The sequence below is a fragment of the Pezoporus flaviventris genome, unplaced genomic scaffold (genome assembly GCF_033815535.1).
Source record: "Pezoporus flaviventris isolate CSIRO_AGI_PZ_B2104156 unplaced genomic scaffold, CSIRO_AGI_Pfla_v1 ptg000007l, whole genome shotgun sequence".
NCBI classification, from domain to species: Eukaryota; Metazoa; Chordata; class Aves; order Psittaciformes; family Psittacidae; genus Pezoporus; species Pezoporus flaviventris.
In genome coordinates, this window is record NW_026892555.1 from 1,708,431 (window position 1) to 1,728,601 (window position 20,171).

Below are 20,171 nucleotides of genomic sequence, written 5' to 3' on the forward strand. Positions count from 1 at the left end.
CCCTTTAACTTTGCACGTGAGCAAATCTGAATCCAGAGAAATAGGTGCTCTGAATATAGTGACCCCTAATCCTCTCCAGCCTATATTATCCTATGATGCCTCAATCACACCTTCACATACCTTCTGCAGCCATTAGCCCCTACAACATGAGTACCACATGCACATTTGCAACAGAGGGGTAAAGCTCTTTGATCTTTCTCCATGTAGGTGCCATTCACAGCCTTTATCCCCTGTTTAAACCTCACCTTCAAGTCCAAAGCGTCTGTTGATGCATTTCAGTTGTCTAATTTCAGTCAAACTTAAGTTTAGGCTTCTAAAAATAAGATTCCCACTCTCCACATGCACAATGAACCTAAAGGACATGCCCTTTGCAGCCAGGATGCTGATAAATGCGGGTACAGAGCCAGAGAGACCTTCATTCCCTCTGAACTGCTCCTTTCAGTTTCTAAGATGCTGCTGTTAGTGAGACAGAGCTCCTTGGAGACCGAAAGAAAAGATGCAGAGGCAAATACTTCACTCCCCATGGAGACTGGATTCTGTCCTTATTAGCCTAGTAATCTCCTGGTCATTTTGGATGTAGCTCTACTCTCAGCTTCTGACACCTTTGTGGCAGCTCTCATAATACCTGATATTCTTCTGCGAACTCAGACTTGCTCAAGTTATGCAATGATAAAAGACAGATAACACTAAAAAATAAGGACAAGTAGCAATTACAAAAGAAAATCCCAGCTGTCATTGCTGGAACAAGCTGACAACTTTTCAAATTCCAAATATAAAAAGGAAAAAAAAAAAATAACGTATTTTTAAGCAAGTTGAGATTTGAAGGGGAAAAGTTTCATCATTTCCAGATTTTTTATTTTGGACATGTTACATAACCAAGTGAACAGCACAGGACATAGATGTCTCCATTCAGGCCTATGCAACTCTGAAACGAGATGGTGCAATGAACAGTTAAACCCAGCCTGGATGCAGCTTTAGGGGAAGGGTGCCTCCAGCCCACAGGAGGAACAGCCACCACTGCCATGGTGAGACCCTGTACAAGGAATGTGCTGTCTCTCTTCATCCCTGTCTTGTTCCTCTACACTGACTGCTATCTTTGGTCCAAGGGTCCCTTAACACCTTGTTCACATTGGTGTTTTGGTCTGGGTGTGCTCTATTACTTTGTTCTCATAGGATCATAGAATCACAGAATGGTTTGGTTTGGAAAGGACCTTAAGATCATCCAGTTCCAACCCCCCAGCCCTGGGCAGGGACATCTCACACTAAACCATGTCACCCAAGGCTCTGTCCAACCTGGCCTTGAACACTGCCAGGGATGGAGCATTCACCACTTCTTTGGCAAACCCATTCCAGTGCCTCACCAACCTCACAGTAAAGAACTTCTTCCTTATACCTAACCTGAACTTCCCCTGCTTCAGTTTGAACCCATCACCCCTTGTCCTATCACTCCAGTCCCTGATGAAGAGTCCCTCTCCAGCATCCTTGTAGCCCCCTTCAGACACTGGAAGCTGCTCTGAGGTCTCCACGCAGCTTCTCTTCTCCAGGCTGAACAGCCCCAGTGTTCTCACCCTGTCTCCATACAGGAGGTGCTCCAGTCCCTGAGCATCCTCGTGGCCTCCTCTGGACTTGTTCCAACAGTTCCATGTCCTTTTTATTCTGAGGACACCAGAACTGCACACAGTGCTGCAAGTGGGGTCTCATGAGTGCAGAGTAGAGGGGCAGGATCACCTCCTTCGACCTGCTGGTCACGCTCCTTTTGATGCAGCCCAGGATACGGTTGGCTTTCTGGGCTGCATACACACACTGAAGCTGGCTCATTTTCAGAATGCACTAAAGCAAAACAAAAAAACAAAAACCAGCAACAAAAAAAAAAATAAACCCAACCACCAACAGCAATAAAAAAACCTCTGATTAATACAGAGGCTGAAAATATGGCTATTTCACTGAAGTCCTGAAGCAAATGACATCTTCTCAGGAGATTTCCATAGTGGACACAGGCACATGTGCTTTATTTATAGCTCTAGTTTTACTGCAATCACTCACTCAAGCATGGCCAGGGCTGTTTACAGGCAAATGTGGTTCACTTCTCTCCTCCTCAACTTTAAAGGGCAGCTAGCAGCTTGTCCTGAGTGTTTGCTATGAATTTTATGAGCACAGCTTAATCACAGAAATAGAAAACTATGGCTCAAGAAACAGAGCTGCAATAGAGGGATGCAAATCCCTCCCTTACTGCCCTCCTGATGGGTGGACTATGACACAGAGATGCTCCAAAGAAGAACCAGGCTTCCTATTCCTTTCAGAGCTCTGCCTCAAGTCTGCCTTACTTTAATATGTTCCATTTATCACTGTTTAGAAGCCTCTAAATGGAGACATGGCACCTCTCTAAAAGGTTCATTTGATTCCTACCACAAGTCACAGCATCTGTGCAATCATCATGGGATGAACCTCCCATCCCTGTCCACAGGAGCTCAGACATGAGGTTGTAATGATTCTTTCTGGCCTTGAAAGTGCTGACTTTCCTTGTCTTTCCCTCTCTGGTGTTCAGTGTTCTGGATCTTAAATCAAGTAAGGCTGAGGTATGGCTAACAGAAATAACTATTGAGTTATGATCTTGGTCTACTTCATACTGCTATCACCAAATTCCCACTCTTCCTTTCAGTGGTCTCCAACCCTCACTCTCACCACTATTTGCTTTGAAAGCTTTCTCCTTGACATCCTCTGGACTCTACTTATCTTGCCTGAAATCTACTGTTAACAGTTCCAACCCTAGCAGTGTTCAAGCCCAGGTTGGACAGAGCCTTGGGGGACATGGTCTAGGGTGAGGTGGCCCTGTCCATGGCAGGGGGTTGGAACTGGATGATCTTAAGGTCCTATCCAACCCAAACCATTCTGTGATTCTGTGGTCATTCCCACCCAGGAATAGATCTAGGCCAGTTTCATTCCCTATAAATGTACACTTTGCTGTCACAGATGTCATCCCTGAGGTTTAGGTCTGCCTCAGTCTATCTGTTGGCTTGAAGCAAACAGGAGGGTAATCAGAATCCTCCTGACACAGCAAGTCTAGGGAGGAGAAAGGGGGAATCAATTCTTAGACTATGTGTTGGGCACTACATAATAGATATAACTCTAAATGCAAGCCATAAAGTTGGAGAGGCTTATAAATTAAATCCATTCTGTCCCTTTTAACTAAAAAGTGACCTTACCATAGAATTAAATGTGGTTTTTATCCAGTGATCTATGGAGCTGTAAAATTGGCTGTTTGTTGCAGTGAGATGTTATAGTACAGAAAGGAGCCCCCAGATAGGCATCTCCACATAGCTCAGACCCTGTTCTGCTCCTTGGCTTACAATTAACACAAGGCAACTCTATGGATGGCCATTTCACCCCTTTCCCTCCCAGGAGAAGGTGACCCATGTCCCAGGCTGTCCTCTGAACCATGGCCAGGCTGGGGATGGGAAAGTGCTGCTTAAGCAGGGCTGGAAACACATCAGAGTGTGTTCTAAAGATTAAGCTGTCTGCACAAATGCAGGGCAGGTTTTGGACCTGTGTCCTATCCCTGTTCCATTTACTGCATGCTAACTACAGTGTGAGATGAGGAGAGGATTAGAAAGTACCCTGGGGTTCAGCAAAAAGCCATAGTGGCAGAGAAAAAAAGGGATGGAAGGTCCTTGATTGCTCATGTAGGGACTCTATCTCCCTGCTCCAATAATCCTACAAGAGAGTCTGAAATACAAAAGACTTACCATTGGAATCCAGCCCAGAGGACACAATTCAGGATGTTTCTGATGCTTTTGGATGGCCAGAAATTATCAGGCTTTGTCTCGGAAGAAAACGTGGTTTCAAAAACTCTGCTGAGTTACAGGTTGGTATTCATGCATATAGGCTTTAAGAGCCTGCAGGAGGCTCAATGCTCCAAGTAACATAATCAACAAAGGATCGAAGGTGTTTCAACTTCCAATCAGTATGACAGCAAAGAAAATCACTTGCCCCGTGAATGAAACAGATGCTCCGGGAAGTCGGTGGTGTATTTCCTTGCTATTACTGAGAAGGGGTACAAAGGAGGAGCCAAGGTTCTTCCTACCTATTGAAAGTCACTGGAGTAGAACGTCCCACCACGTCTGCCTGTCTCTTCTACATGTACACTGGACTTGTGTTGCCCTGTGAGCCATGAGCATCCATCAGACAGGAAGAGCAGATTCAGGAGTGCAGCTCTGGTCAGACAATGTTTAGTTGGGAAACTCATCTGAGATGCCACATTCCAGTGTGCAACCCATTGACTTCGACTAGGAGGAAGTTCTTTACCGTGAGGGTGGTGAGGCACTGGCAAAGGTTTCCCAAAGAAGTGGTGAATGTTCCAACCCTGGCTGTGTTCAAGGCCAGGTTGGACAGAGCCTTGGGTGACATGGTCTAGTGTGAGGTGTCCAGGCCCATGGCAAGGGGTTGGAAATGGATGATCTTAAGGTCCTTTCCAACCTAAACCATTCTGTGATTCTATGATTCCATGTATTGTTGATTAACATTAGAGGTTAATGTTTCACTGATTGCAGATCTTTAGGGATTCATACCCCTGCACACACTAGAGATGCTGGCACAGCATAGTACTTGCACGGATTCACTAGAAGGAGAATAAACTTTCATGGTGCCCAAGTAAAACCCACCCTGTTATAAGAAGGAAAGAGATCTTAATAAATTTGATTGTACAGAGCACAACAATGCTCAGCCTCAATCAGAGCCTGTACTAGCTGTCATGCTAACAACAGCATCATATTTTACCCAGGTTTCCTCCCTATTCTTTCACCTTGAATATTAGCCAATGTTAGAGCTTTTCTTCTTCAAGGGGAAGAATACTTAATGTTTTAGTGAAACTCAACTACTTGTGGAGTCTTTGCTACGGATTCTATGAAATAAAGGGAAACAACCATTAATCAATCAGCAGCTTGTGCACTGGGCTGGACTGGGCTGATGTCCTCCACCTCCCAGTTCTGCTCACCTATCACACCAGTGCAAAACCACCAAGTTTTGTGCTGTTACCATTTGAAAGCTGCTTATGGCCAATGTATGGCAAACCCTAAATAATGCAGCCATCCAGGACCTGCAATGGATCAAGTCAAGGACATCTGGAAGACAAGACGGACCAGCAAGACTCTTTGCCTCCAAAAAAAGAAAGAAAGGAAAACCCCCAAACAACTTCAAGCTTTCCAACTGCATTGGGTTTCCACAGGGAAAAATCAGCTATTCGTATATGTGCTTTTCTTATCCTAAAGCCCTCACTGTTTCTGCCACAGTAACACGAGGGGACGCTAAGAGTTGAACCCCATTGTAGCAAAGAGGAACAGCTTCCCCAACCTCTTGAACCCCCAATCCAAGCTTTCCTGAGGCTAAGAGTGCCTGGGAAAGGGTCCAAAGAAACTCATACTTTGGGGATGGCAACAGCTCCGTGGAAGCTTCAGAGGGATAGGACTGAGCTGGAGATGAAGAAAACACCAAAGACCACCCAGTGTTGACCTCACCTCTTCCAATGGCTTTCTTTCCACCCTATTCAAGCCATAGACCAACCAGCTGCCTCTGCACGCAGGAGCTCTATATTGGCCATGCTCCTATTCAGTGCTGTACAACCCACAGTGATCAAGTGATGTAAGCCTAAAAGAGCTCATCAGGAAAAGCTCAGACACAGCATTGGTCAATAAATTGGGAAGGAATAAAGCACAATGACTTTAAATGATTGGCTCTGTTGATGACCTGGGAAACAGCCAGTCCAGTTGCCACAAGAACAGAGAGAATAAGGATGGAGGCAGATCCCCAGCTGCCAGTATTTGATGAGGGCTTGGCAGCAGGACAGAACACTTACACCACCAGAGTCACCTTCCCGACTAGAAGCCAATTTGCACAGCTAAACCCTGCTTCCAATTACTCCTTCTCTGCCTGTCTAAGGAGCTGCAGCAATCAGACCAACACTTACAGCAAAGGATGTCTGAGTGGCAGGATGGGCCACTGAGTGGGAAGTATGGCTGAGCAGCATCGTTAGCTCTCCACCCCATTGCTGGTATTTGCACTAGGGTGATTGATTTCTTTTTTCCTCCCTTCCTCCTCCCAACTACAAATAACTTCCACAGGGGGATCATGCTGTCTGCTCTGTAATCAACAGCAACTTCAAAAGGGCTCAGAGCTAAAAGGAAACCTCAGAGGGCCAGCATTAAGTGGGAAACACGCTCAGCATTGGGGTTGTAATTTGAGGTGGGAGGCTGGGGTTTTAATAACCACATCGCCACAACTCACTATGAACTTTGCTGCTCAGAAACTGCTTTTAAGAGTGCAGGAGGTTAGAGGAAGACTTTGCAAGTCCATGTGAAAGGCAGCCATGTCCAGTGTGGAGCTTCCGATGCGTTTAGTTGTGCATGGTAGCTGTATTTAGCATCAGCTCTCCTATCACTCCCCAGCGCTGCCCGTTGCACACAAGTAGAGCCTAGTGAGCCAGCTCCAGGACTGGAAAAAGCAAAGTCCTATTTAGATCCAACCACCCTTATAGGCAAGGGAAGGGAGGTGACAAACATTACTGCTTCATCCCACATTCCCCTCATCATGTAAAACAGAAAACCTGGTAGTGAGTTCCTCTGTAAACACGTTTGAAACCTATTCAAGACAGGGAAGAGAAAGGTGGTTTAGTTCCCTGAACCTTTTAAGATGATCTCCAAACCAAGAAATAGTCCTTGTACATGCTGGGAGTTGGTAACAATCACAGCCAGTTTTACCAGCCATCTTCCTCATCCCCAGCACTACATCCCATATCATACCTTATGCTGTTGGTTCTCATACTACCCTCTAAGATGGTCTTAGAGGTCCTTTTGTTAAGATCTTTGCTATTAATCAGAAGTCGAAAGCCAGACCAATCAAGGGAAGGACCCACGAGTCATCAGCCCCATACAACCAGGAAGAAGAAGCTTGTGATGGAGGATTCCCCCTTTTCACATCCCAGAAAACTCCCCTCAAGTGCAGAACAAGCCTGAAACCTCATCTTTTCCCAGGACAACTGGGGAATCTGTTCACAGCAAGGCTTCAGTGACAGAAGTAAAAGAAGCCAAGTATCACATCTTAGGGCAAGTTGTGTGCACACTTCTGATCAAAGATGCTGTAACATCACCACTGGCCACAGCCCAGCTAAAAATCAGTGGAAGACTCTGAGAGATGAAGAGGTATGGACTTACCAAGAGGGTCCTTGAATAGAAAAGAGAGATTAAGCCAACAGGATATCAAACCAGGACTTTGTCCCAACACAGAACAAGGACAGTCTCTGCTTCTTGAGGGGTATTAAGGCTGTGTCACACAGTAAAAGGTTTTGCTCTCATTCAAAACACCACAGCACGCTTACATTTCAGACCCAGACCTCAGTTCTCATCCGATTTCCTCCCTTCTGAGATACCAAAGGCTGTTGTCATACAGTCCCTCCTTGGAGTTTATCCTGCAAGAAAACCTTCAGTGCTTGCAGGCCTTTGGCTCACCATGAACAGATCAAAGAGCAGCTCCTGAGGGCACCTATGTCTGGGGCCGGGGCAGGGGGACATGAAAGTTCCCTCTTCACAGAATCACAGATGTTTGAGATGGGAAGAGACATCTGGAAATCACCTCCTCCAACCCACCCCACCATATTCCTTGGTCTTGGTAGAGGGTCAGCCTTTGGACTGAGATTATCCCACCTAGGGTCTTGCTACCAAAACCTCCCGTTCCAGGGGCTTTTCCACTTCTGCAGGCACTGCCCATAGCCAGGCAGTGCCAGAGGGATGCCTTGGATACATCAATAAACATGTAAACTCTCATGGAAAAGGATGCCTTCCTGATATTTACATGCATCCCACTTAACTGGATCCCCCCAGCTAACGGGCATTTTGCTGGGATCTCTCCCAGCTTTCCCCTTGCCCTCCCAGCCTTGCTGCTCTTCTGACTGTCACCATCTCTCCCGCTGGTAGCAGAATCACCTCCATCTGGAGGATCTGGAAGTCCTTACAGCACTGCTATCCCTACTAACATATCTAAAAGCCCCAGCTGGCAGGAGCCAGCAAGTCACACAGGACAGAAAATATTGAACATTTTGCATGTTATTTCTTGTGAGCATTCAAAATATGCAATAAATGTACATTCATATTTATTTACTCCTTCACTTGCCCTCGTGGAAGACCTGCAAGGGCTAAGATGGGCGATTGGAAGGGCAGTGCTGTGTCACATCTGCTGCCTCTACTGAGACGTGACTCAGAAACCCACTGGCCTCTTCTCCCATATGTGTTTCTTTACCCATATGCTCTACGGCCACAATCCACATGGTCCTTATCACAAAATCTGATGCTCATTCAGGATGGCTGCACTCCCCAGAGCAGAGCAGGCACTAAATGTCCTGGTCTGAACAGAAGTTCTTCACAAAGGGTGGTGAGACATTGACAGGTTGCCCTGGCAGTGTTCAGGGCCAGGTTGGACAGGGCTTGGAGCAACCTGGAGTGGAAGGTGTCCCTGCCCATGGCAGGGGGCTGGAACTGGATGAGCTTTAAGGTCACTTCTAACCCAAACCATTCTGTGATTCTATGACTCTTCTTGAATCAAAACCCACCCCTAGAGCCATCAGTTTCCCTAGAAAGATGCTGTGCCTCGGGTAACACTTGCAAGGCAGGCAGCAAGTCAGACTGTTGACTAACCATACCACTGCCAAGCTCCAGCCCAAGTGTATGTGTCAAGGCAGTTCAGCCCTGCTCACAGGGAAGAGGTTCTTTGCATTCCACATATTTAACACCACTGATGGCCCAACAGACAGCAGCTGTACATGCTGCTAGGTTACAGAGATTTTTCCCTCCTCCCATCCCTGATTTCTGCCATAAAAATCATAGGCCCTGCTGTAATTTTAACTTCAGAGAGAGATATTCTTGGGGCTCACACAAGAACTAAATTCCCTTTCCATTGCATGCATGTGGTGAGCTTCTATTAAGCTCCAAAAACCAAGGTGCTCACCCGTGCTGCATTCTTTGTATGCGCAAAGGTGAGGAGCTTTATGTCAGCAATTAACCCTTGTTTCAGCTCAATAGGGCTGATCAGATTGTATAACAACATCTGAGAAGGGGAGATTAGCAGGACAAGCTCTTTAGTACATAAGACATCAGTGCAGTTACTCAAAATGAGATTTCCCTTTCTTCGCTGGCAGTTGATTAAAGCCTTTTCAGGCAGTCCTTTCTACCTTCCAGATGCTTAAGCCAGGTGATGGAGGAAAACTCCTTCCTCTTTGTTTGTCTTTTGCCTGGGAAATTGCAACAGAATGCATCTCAAACATGGTCAAAACAAAAAATCATATCCAGGAATGCATAAATGTAAGTGTATGTGCCCTAATGCATAGCTTTGGTAGAGCTGACCAGGTTTTCATAGCATGGTTCAAGAAGGGAGAAAATACTCTTAAAGCAAGAGCTGAGTCCAGAAATAGCTTGTGAGAGGATCAATTTTTGCTGCATGTTGATTTATTCAAACCTCTCACAGTGGCAAAGCCCTCTATAACAAAATATCTGATTACGGGACTATGACCATAAATTCCACATAGCCTCAAGCAATGGCCAATGAATAACTGACTTGTTAAGGGAACGAACCTGCACAATGAATAAATCTACCAACAGGGCTTTCAATACAAAAAACTCCATCAGGACAAATTTCCTTCTGAAGGTATATCGACTTTCATTTGCAGGAACCAGCAGATATTTGTTTCCAGGAGATAGCCATTGTTAAATTGCTGCTAAACAACATAGAGCATGAGACTCCTACCCCAGGCTTAATCTACTTGTATATCAAAATGGGTTGGACTATATACAAAGGACCATTTCGCAAGATGAAATGTTACACAAGGTCTCCAGGAAAAGTATGTGTTTGATCCAGAGGGAACAGACTTCCAGACCCTCTGTTGTAGAAAGGCATCAAGAAAATAAGGCTTGGGGAAGGAAAAGAAAACATGACTCAGGAGGAAGGTTTAAGAGTGAACATGCATTCACAGTCAAAACACAGGAAAGGTGATTCATGCCTTGACTACTTGGCTGGTGCCCTTCATTTGAGAATCCCTAAAGAAGGGTTGTTTGACCAAGTCCATTTGAACAGCTGGCATGAAGCCCCATGGGGAAGAAGGAAGTCAGGCATCCTTATTTGAAATGAAAGCACCAAAGTGCAGAAAACCCAATGTCTCAATGAAGACCAGAACCCCTGGTCTGAGACATATGGTTTGGCAGTGGAAGAGATCAGCCCTACAGTGGTCTTAGTCCTCAGTGAGGATTACACTGCAGCATCTCTTATAATCAAGCCATGGGGTTTGGTGTTGGGTAGACCAAGCTTTCAGTGGCTTGTGTGTCTGTGGGCTTAAATAGTCAGCTGAGAGGTCCACAAGAAGACGGGAGCACAGATGGGATAGGGACAAAGCGTTTCAGCTCCAGATCTATTCCAGCATGGAAATTGTGATGACCCCTATCCTGAAAGCATTAGATTGAGAGCTATGCTAACTCTCCATGAATATGGAATAGGTAGGTCTGCCAGGAATGGGATAGTCCTAATAGCTGGCAGAGTGAAAAAAGAAAAGAGCTGTTTTGCAATCAGCAAGGACTTTGTTATAGACCAGCTGAGCTCAAAGAGCTGAAGGAACATGTCCTTCTAGTAAAGCCAACCTGATAACAAGGAGTAGACAAGGTGAATATGAAGGTGGGAGTGCTGACATTGTAGGATGAGTTGTAACAAGGGCTGCCTCTGTCCAAAACTAGATGTTCAGAAGAAGAGTTGGCAATAATATACACCGGGGCATGCACGTGGTATGCACAAAATGGTGTCCCAAATATATGCAGGATCCCTCCATCCTTCTCACAGGCCAAATCAAGTCAGCAAGCAGCAGCTCTACCTGGAGTAAACCACTACCCTAAAAACTACTCAGGTTGGATATAAGGAAAAAGCTCTTTACTGTGAGGGTGCTGAGGCTCTGGCACAGGGTGCCCAGAGAAGTGCCAAATGCTCCATTCCTGGCGGTGTTCAAGGCCAGGTTGGGAAGAGCCTTGGGGGACATGGTCTAGGGTGAGGTGTCCCTGCCCATGGCAGGAAGGTGAAACTGGATGATCTTAAGGTCCTTTCCAGCCCAACCCATTCCATGGTTCTATGATGCTCATTGGAAAGAGGATTTTGCAGACTTCATGTATCTTGCTTCATCCATTCACTTCAGTGCACCAACATACTGACATAATGCACTAACACACATTAGATTACAGATCCCTGCTTCAGTTTTTACCCCCAGATATTCTAAACGAGTAGAAAGCCTGGATTTCCTTACAGGGTTTCTCTTCCTTCTTCCTCCAAATACCATTTGCTTTCCCTGATCCCCGTTGTCCAGGGGCAAGGCACGACACCAAACACAGCAGAGCTTTTGCAGTCTCAACAGCTCATTTATCACCAGCTCCTTGATCAATGTTTTATGAAGGGATATTTTAGACAAAAGCACAGAGGGAATAGAAGGAAAGGAAGGAACGGTCCCCAGTTTAATTTTGATAACATTGGCAGGGGGTGATTCACTCCAACAAATGAAAATCAGCAAATCTTCTCTCATGGTCTCTGGCAGAGGCAACCAATTTACATCCCCATAAAGGGGGCAGTGATGTGTGTCTGTGCGAGACAGTCACCAATTGAGCAGCCCTCTCATTTTCAATATTATCTTTCTTTTCCTTTCTTTCTCCCCCCATTCCCTGAGAGCTTCCTGAAGCAACATGACAGATTATTGCAGCATAATCAGACTAATACAAAACCCTTGCTCCGAGAGGCACTGCGAGGTTATTTCTAAGCCCAAGATGTGATGACAAATGGAAGTTCTAAAAGGACTCGATTTAATGCTCATTTTCTTTTCCTTTTTGACATGTGTTGCTGTGTCTTGTAGCCCTAGCATTCTGAAAATCATCAGGTTGGATATAAGGAAGAAGCTTTTTACTGTGAGGGTGCTGAGGCACTGGAAGAGGTCACCCAAAGAAGTGGTGAATTCTCCATCCCTGGCAGTGTTCAAGGCCAGGTTGGGCAGAGCCTTGGGTGACACAGTCTAGTGTGAGGTGTCCTTGCCCATGGAAAGGGGTTGGAACTGGATGATCTTAAGATTCTTTCCAACCCAAACCATTCTGTGATACGATTCTATGATTCCATATTAAAAAGGCAACAATCACATGGGGTGAATGTAAGGAAAGGTATGCATGCTCTCCACATGGACTTCCATGCCACATTGCTCTTCAAAAAAGAAGTTTACCTTCTAGTCAGTGATCTCTTACATTCTAACAAAATGCTACCAATACTGGGTTGGGGTTCAAAGAATGGTTTGGGTTGGGAATGACCTGGAAGCTCACCCAGTTCCAACCCCCTGCCAGGGGCAGGGACGTCTTCCACTAGAGCAAGCTGCTCCAAGACCCTGTGTCCAACCCGGCCTTGAACACTGCCAGGGATGGGGCAGCCACAGCTTCTCTGGGCACCCTGTGCCAGTCCTTTATTCACAGTAAAGAACAACTTCTTTGTATCTAATCTAAATCTCCCCACTTCCAGTTTAAAGCCATTCCCCCTTATCCTATCGCTATATGCTCTTGTAGAAAGTCCCTCTCCAGATTTCCTGTAGGCCCTTTAGGTACTGGAAGGGGTGGTGTGGTGCTGTGGGAAGACTGCCTTTTTGCCAGCAGGAGTGAGTCACAAGGTAGATGAGACCTCCTATCCTGCGGTGCTGGAGGATGCTAAACACCAGGATAACAGGATAACGTTAATGGTCATCCTGACTTTAAGAAACAACGGTTTCCACAATCCCTAGCATGGTGATTTGGGACTTAAAGGATTGCTTCCCTAAGGATTTGGGACCTGGAAGAGCCACACATCTAAAGAAAAAGTGTTTCTTAGTTCAAAAGAGGGCCCTGTCTCTCCAGTGCATACGGGACACTGCTTTCCCTGTCAGAGATGTGGTTCAAAGCAGCTGAGATGCAAAGAAGCAGATCCCTATCCCCACCTTTGCTGAAAGAACCCTGCCCCAGACCCTTTCTTCATAGCCCCAAATCCCCATCCCACCGAAATATATGGATGGACATCACAGAATCAAAGTATCAACTCAGCTGGAAAAGGCCTTTAGTATCATCAAGTCCAACCAGCAGCAAGTTACCGTTGCCTTAATCCAGTTTTATCTAAGCACAGGCATCCCCCTCCTGCCCTCTTCCATCCCATCACCTTCTTCAAACCTCAAACAAGCAGAGGGCCCAGAGAATTTAGGGAAGGAGCCATAGGAAGAATATGGGAGCATCCTGCGCATCGAGTGTTGGGATATGCTGGAATACTTTGCACTTTGCAGCCACATCGAGCTGTTCCTATATGTGCTGCGACACCAAGAAAGACAATCTTCTGCAGACCTCCAGGCCAGATGCCAGCTCCTTTCCCTTTGAAGGCTCGCTTGGGGATGTAAATTCTCTTCTTCAAGGGGAGGAGGCGAGCTAGTTACAGAGACAGCCTGTCATCCATCTTGAAGAAAACCCTCTTCGCCCACTGCACCTATCCTAGCAAGGTGGCCAAGCAGCACGGATCGTGCCCAAGGAAAAGCTTAGACTCATTTATTTACCAACGCAGCTAATTAATGAGCTGAGCTGATACCCTGCAACAGGTATCGATGGCAGGGGATTTCCTGCTACGCTTGAGCTATGGGAGAAGGTGGGTTTGGATCTGGCATCACACTGCATCCCCCTCTCCTTCCTAAAAATAAAAGGGGGGAAGAAAAACCATCTGCAAGCATCATGGGAACCCCCCCTTCATCTCCATCTCCCCCCTTCTCCTAAAGCAATGATGGGGCAAAATCTCTGCTGGTCAATACTCTGGGTTAACTCCCAGAACGGCTGAGCATCGCGTTGCCCACTCATAGGGAGCAATGGCTCACACACAGCATCCAAGCAAGCCCTTGGGGCTGGGGGTTTCCCCCCCACCCCATCCTGGCTATAGGGGTGAGAAGAGCCACCCACACTGTTTGCACTCCCTTAGCATCCCAAATAGCCTCTTCTTTCACAACGATGCTGAAATAGGGGAGAAGCGTGAGGGGAAAACATGTGGGGGAGTATGGTAAAAATACCGGGGTTGGGGGGGGGGGGGGGGGGAAGCCCATGGGAATGCGATGTTCGGGAATAAACCCTTGGAGCAGCGTGTTTCGGGTGCGGGGTATCTCTTCCTGCAAGCCCCAGCCGTGGGGCTTGTTGGTTCTTTGGGGGGGTAAAGCGGGGGTCTCCGCTCCAACGGGCTGTGCCGAGCATCCCTGCGCTCCGGGGGCTGCGGGCGACCATAGCCGGGCTGCGAGCGCCACCTCCCCGCCGCTCGCCGCAAGCCCCGTGCCCCCCCATAGATAAAACTGCGGGGTTAACGGGGGACCCTGACACGAAGGTTGAGGTGCCCTCATCCTTTTCCCACCCAGCGTTGCAGCGGGGATGGTCCCGATCCTATGGGAAAGAGGGAATGAGGGTGGTGGTGGGGTTTGTCGGTAAGTTTGGGGTGGTTGGAAAAAGGGGGCTGTGGGGTGCTTGGAAGTGAGGGAAAGGTCTTTGTGTGTGTCCCACACCATCTCTGGGTGCCTTCGGGGTAGAGAGCGATGCAGCTCTCCCTGGGGTGGCAGAGCAGTGGGATGGGGGGGAGATGTTTCCCCCACCATGGAGACTGCCTTTGGCTGCTCCTTGAGGGGCTAACTGGGGTTCAGGAGTCCCGTCCCTTCCCCCCCCCCCCCCCCCCCAAACACATGCACACTTCTCAGCCCGGGTATGGGATCTGTCATGTTCCCCTGCCTCAGTTTCCCCCATTAAGGGGAACAGGGGTTCATCAACAGACCCTCCTGCTTTGCAGCCAGTCTTTCCCTGAGCCTGCCCACCTTTGCTGGAGAATTAAGGGGTGTCCAAGCCCCTATTCCTGCTGCCAGGGCTCTGCAACAGCATCCCGAGTGCTAAGGACCAGGAGTTCTGCTCTTTCCTTGCCCCTGTCCAGTTCCTGCCCAGCCTTCCTCTTCACCCTCCGCAGCAGAAGTGATGCTGCACCCCGACGCCGATATAACACGCAGCGCTGAGCATGGTGGTCCCCTGGTGCGTGTGTCCCCAGCACCCCTGAGCTCTCCATGCCCCTGTTCCCAAGACCCACCAAGCAACATGTCCTGTGTGCCCCATGGCCCCTGCCTGGCTCAGACCCGTGGCCACCCTACCCCTGGCAGTGCGGCTTGGCTGCGAGCTGGTGCAATTCCTCAGCACCCTCCGAGGGTAAAAACCTCTCCCTCTCTGCCCCGCAACCTCCTTCCTCTTCCCCCGCGAGGTTCTTGGGCACAGCAATGACTGCGGGACCCAGGTTAATGAGTCATTAATTAATTAGGGACCCACTTAATATGCACGGGGAGTTGTTTGTTTCCTTTAGCAGCCCGGACTTTGGATGCGATCCCAGCTCTGCGAAGCCTCCAGCCTCGTCTCCCAGCTGATAATAGATAATACAGATATTTCAGCACCAGCCAAAGCAGAGTCATCATCATTAATACACAGCCCTCCCTGCTACGCGGCGGAGGTCGCCGCTCAGCTCCGCGGAGTGCCCGGGGCTCATCCCTATGGCTTTTCCATAGGCTTTGCATAAGCGAGAGCAAACCTATAGCTACTCAACAGGTAAGGGGGACGGGGAGGTTCACCCCGCACCTTGGCCACCTCCTGGTACCCTCGCTTTTGAGGTGATCCTCGCTCTGCCGCTCAGGCAGGTTTTGGCATCTGTCAAAGTAGCTTCGCTCTTCCTCACCCCCCTCTTCCCCTCCTCCTCCTCCTCCCTCAGCCATCAGCTGTCAGCTGGCCCTGGCGCTCTGGAGCTGGATGGAGCCTGAGCCTTGGAAAACCCCAGCTCCAAAGGGATGAGGTGGCTGGGGATGGAAGGGGGATGTCTTGCCCTCCATCCCTTTGACCTTGCCTTGATACTCCCCTCCCTACCACCTCCTCTCTATGCAACTGATTCACACAGGGGTTGTTTCCTTGGCCAGGGCAGGATCAGGGACATGAGTCACAACCTTGCAGAGTTGATCCGCAACCCGTGCCTTCGATTGCTGGGGAGCGATGCCTCCTCTGAGCCAGGACCGGGGCACAACCAGGCTGAAAAGTCCCTTTGGAAGCTCTACCTGCTCCCTCTCACCCTGCTTTTCCTTCCAGCCTTGGCAAGAGCCATGGCTGAAACACCTCTCTGCGAAAGTCTGAAGATACATCAACAGCCACCCTCCATCAGCGAATGTCAGGCCGTGAAAGGGAAGGGGGCGGTGGGGGAAGAGGGAGAGACAAATTCTGCGATTCATTCCCACACAGGGTGATTCAGAACAAGATGCTTTGTAATTACGCATTCCTGATGGAGACTCCTCTCTCCCTCTTCCCCCCCCCCCCCTTTTCCTTCCCCAAAGAAAGGCTAAGCCATGCCTGGATGCCAGCATCCCCCAGAAGCTCAGTTCCAGGAGCAGCGTTCGTGTGTCTGTGCCGTACTCTACATAGCCTAAAGGCTAATTTTCTCCCATAGTGTGAAGCTAAGTACTGATAAATGGCCTTTGGGGTGGGACATTAGCAGCTCATCACCTCCCCAGCCATCGCCTCCAGCTCTGGGAAGGTGCCACACAAGCGGTAAAGCAAGCACGGATCCCACACACACACCTAAAACACCCCAGCTCCCCAAGGAAAGGACAAGGAGCTGGGATAAGGGCAGATTCATGCCGGGGGCAAGCGGCTGCTTATCCTTCAGAGACTTTGTTTGCCAACATTGCAGGCTGAGGAGTCCCGGACCCCAAGGCACCGCGGCTTCGCAGCTCTTTGCAGGCTATCTCTGCAGCTCTCTCCCCGTCGCGATTCCCAGCTCCTTTTCCCTCCCCACGGCTGCCTTCTCCCCCAGCAACAACCCGGTCCCCAGCTCCTTTCCTTAGGACAGGAATGCATTTCCCCCCCCCCATCCGCATCCTGCAGACATCAATATTTTCCACCTCCTCTTGATGTTTGCCCACAGGACCCGCATGCCCGAAAGTTAAAACTTCCCATGGCAGGGAGCGATTATGCTCCGTCAGTCCAAATTGCGGAGCGGAGGGGATGAAAGCATCCTCCGGGTGCTGTTTCCAGGGGTAAAAGCAGAGGAGCGGGTACCCAACCGCTGCCTCCCTTGGGGATGAAGAGAGACATCCCCCCCTCCCCGGTCCCTGCACTCAAAGCACAGCCCGAAGAAGTCGTGTCTCCCCTCTTCCCTCCCCTCCGAGGAAGAAGGAAAGGGTGGCCGGGAGCCCCTTACCTTGCAGAGCTCCCCCAGGTTTTATATCCTCCTTCTTCCCTTTGTCAAATTCCAAATGGAAACCAGCAACATATCCAGGGGTAACCAGCCCAACATTGGGCAGCGCGTGAAGTCCAGAAGGATGGCACAGCTCTCCCTCCGCTCCCCTCCACTCTCGCCTCTACATATATATATACATACGCACTTATATATATATATACATGTATAGATCAAACGGGAAAAGGGAGGGAAAAAGAAAACTAAAAGAAATGGGGGTGGTGAGGGAAAGGAAGGGAGAACCTTTGGTGTCTCTGCAGACAGGCAGGTGAAAGAGAAGAGCTGCAAAGAACGAAGCCGTTTGCCGAGGAGAAATCCTTAGGAGAGCGGAAAAACGCCGTTAAAAGCCAGTAAATCATTAGATCCAAGCCGACGAGCGAGTCTTCTCCGTAAAGGAAAAATCATAGAGCAGGGCTCGGAGTAGCTTTCCCAGCAGCGAAGAGCGAGAAGGGTCTTCTTCAGAAAGAGATGTTTGTTTGCAATCCACTCGTCTGCTTTGCTTGCTTCTTCTCTCTTCTCCCCCCACTTTTTGCTTCTCTTTTTTCCTCTTTGAATTCTGCTTCTGAATCTCTCTCTGTGAAACTAGATCCAGTCTTTGTAGCCAGGGGCTGCATTAAGGATTACATCAGGCTTTTATAAGCTTTCCAGATCACACATTAGAGTGAGAGAGAGAGGGAGAGGGAGAGGGAGGGATAGGAGGGAGGGATAAAATGCACACACACACATACACACGCACACGCACGGATCGGAGCTTTGTAAAACAGGCAGCTATAGGCAAGGACCTGAACCACCACGGTATCGCATCGGGCATGCTCCGCTAGCCTATAGGAGGAGAGGAAGCATGGATGGATGGATGGATGGATGGATGGATGGATGGATGGATGGATGGAACAGAAGAGCCAGCGAGAGCCGGAGTGCGTTGGCGTCTGAGCAGCACAACCTCCCCGGGACAGCTTAGCCCTAAAGCGGGGAGCCAGGAGGTGAAGAGGGAGCCGGGATGATGATGATGATTGGGGGGGGGGGGGGGGGAATGACAAGGGCTCTGTTTCCCCCCCCCCACTAAAGAAAACCCCTGCGGGAGAGGTGCGGGTCGCCCCCCGAGGGATGCGCAGAGCCCCGGCTCGCCGCTCCTGGGTACCGGATTGGGCAGGGTCTGCTGCGAGCCAACAACCTGACGAGGGGCACACGGAAGATGGGATGAGGATGAAGGGGAGCCCCGGAGCATGCGGGGTTCCCCAGGACCCCGGCTTGGCTGTGGCTTTGCACCAGGGCATACGGTTTGCTCAGGCTTGAGACAGCAACAGCCGTTAACCCTTTCTCACTTATTCCCTTTTTTACCTCTTTCCTAGCATCCTTCCTAACTCCTTGCTCCATTAACCCACGCATATATGGTGGTGGTGGGGGGGGGGTAATGTGTGTGCACCGCACCAATGTAACACCCGAGGGTGGCAGGAGGGGAATGGAGAGTTTGGGCAGATGGAGGAGGAAGACTGGGGTAAAAGGTACGTGCTTCATCCCAGCAGCTTTGGGGTAAAGATGCTGCCTTTGTGTTTGCAGCCCCGGGAAGGTCCCCTGATAAGGAAGAGCCTGCGGAAAGGGGTGGGAAGGGGATGGAAAGGAGAGGGATAAGGCTGGAGAAGGGGGGAGAGCAGGGGGACTTCAGCATCCTGCCAGACTTCAGGACCTGCCCCTTGTCTTTAACCCTTCCTACTCCATGAGGAGGAAAACGACCCCTTTCCCTGACAAAATCACCCCCATCCCTGCTTGGGGCTGCTGCAGTGGAGGGGCACAGACCTGCCCCCAAGGGGCCGAGGCAAAAATCCCTGCTGCCTTCACCCTCTGTCCCTCTGCCTTCAGGGAGGGTGAGCATCCCATTTCTTTCCCGAGGGACTCCCCAGGGCACCTTCACCCCCTTCCCTTGATCTTCTTCCCCTTTGATCCCTTCACTTCACCCCATCCGGCTCTTTTCGCACCTCCAAACCTCTTCCTATCCCCCCCAAAAAAAGAACTTCCAGGGGAAGGGAAAACGGGAGAACACTGTGGAGAACACTGTTTATTTAGGGGAGATGAGCATCAAGCGCTGGCTGGAGCGCAGCTAACCAGCCTCTCCTCGTCCCCAGCTAGCACTGCAGCACTGCTGGCCAAAGGCATCTGTGACATCTCCAGTTAAGCGGGGACTGGAGCAAAGGGGCAGCTGGGGCCTGAAATACTGGTTTTTAGCCGACAGGCGGCTATGCTGGATTAGAACGGTGCATGCTCCGCATGGAAATCTCTGCCTTTCCCTCTCCTGCGTTCAGGAGTTTGTTTTTCCTTCAAGAAGGCTTCCACCGACTTCCCCAGGGATTTCTTCTCCTCTTTCTCCAGCTTCTCTTCATCCAGCCCTCGCTTGTGCCAAGCAGGATTGATGAGAGCTTCGGTGGGAACAACAGAGTGCATGGCAAAAGGAGCCCATGGAAAGCAGTGGGTTCTGCCCCTGTGAGCCCCATGGGGCAGCCCTGCAATGCCTTTGGGGCCGTGGGGGAAGCGGGGGGCACTCACCTGCGTCCGGTGAGAGGGAAATGAGTTCAAACTGAAACCGGGGAAGTCCAGGTTGGATATAAGGAAGAAGTTCTTTACTGTGAGGGTGCTGAGGCACTGGAATGGGTTGCCCAGGGAAGTGGTAAATGCTCCATCCCCGGCAGTGTTCAAAGCCAGGCTGGATGGAGTCTTGGGTGACATGGTCTAGTGTGAGGTGTCCCTGCGCATGGTAGGGGGTTGGAACTGGATGATCTCGAGGTCCTTTCCAACCCAAACCATTCTCTGTTCTATGATACTATGCAGAGCGAGGTACAGCTCTC

The 20,171-nt window shown here is 49.4% G+C and overlaps 1 protein-coding gene across 2 annotated transcripts in view; it reads right to left on the reverse strand.

Moving 5' to 3' along the window:
• Positions 1 to 18,025, reverse strand: part of ADGRB1 (adhesion G protein-coupled receptor B1) — a 285,153-nt gene extending 267,128 nt beyond the window's left edge. For both annotated transcript variants that reach the window (XM_061447600.1, XM_061447599.1), the window contains exon 1: positions 17,299 to 18,025. The gene's annotated coding sequence lies outside the window, so the exon portion shown is untranslated. The remainder of the gene's footprint in view (positions 1 to 17,298) is intronic.
• Between the last annotated feature and the right edge of the window lie 2,146 nt (positions 18,026 to 20,171).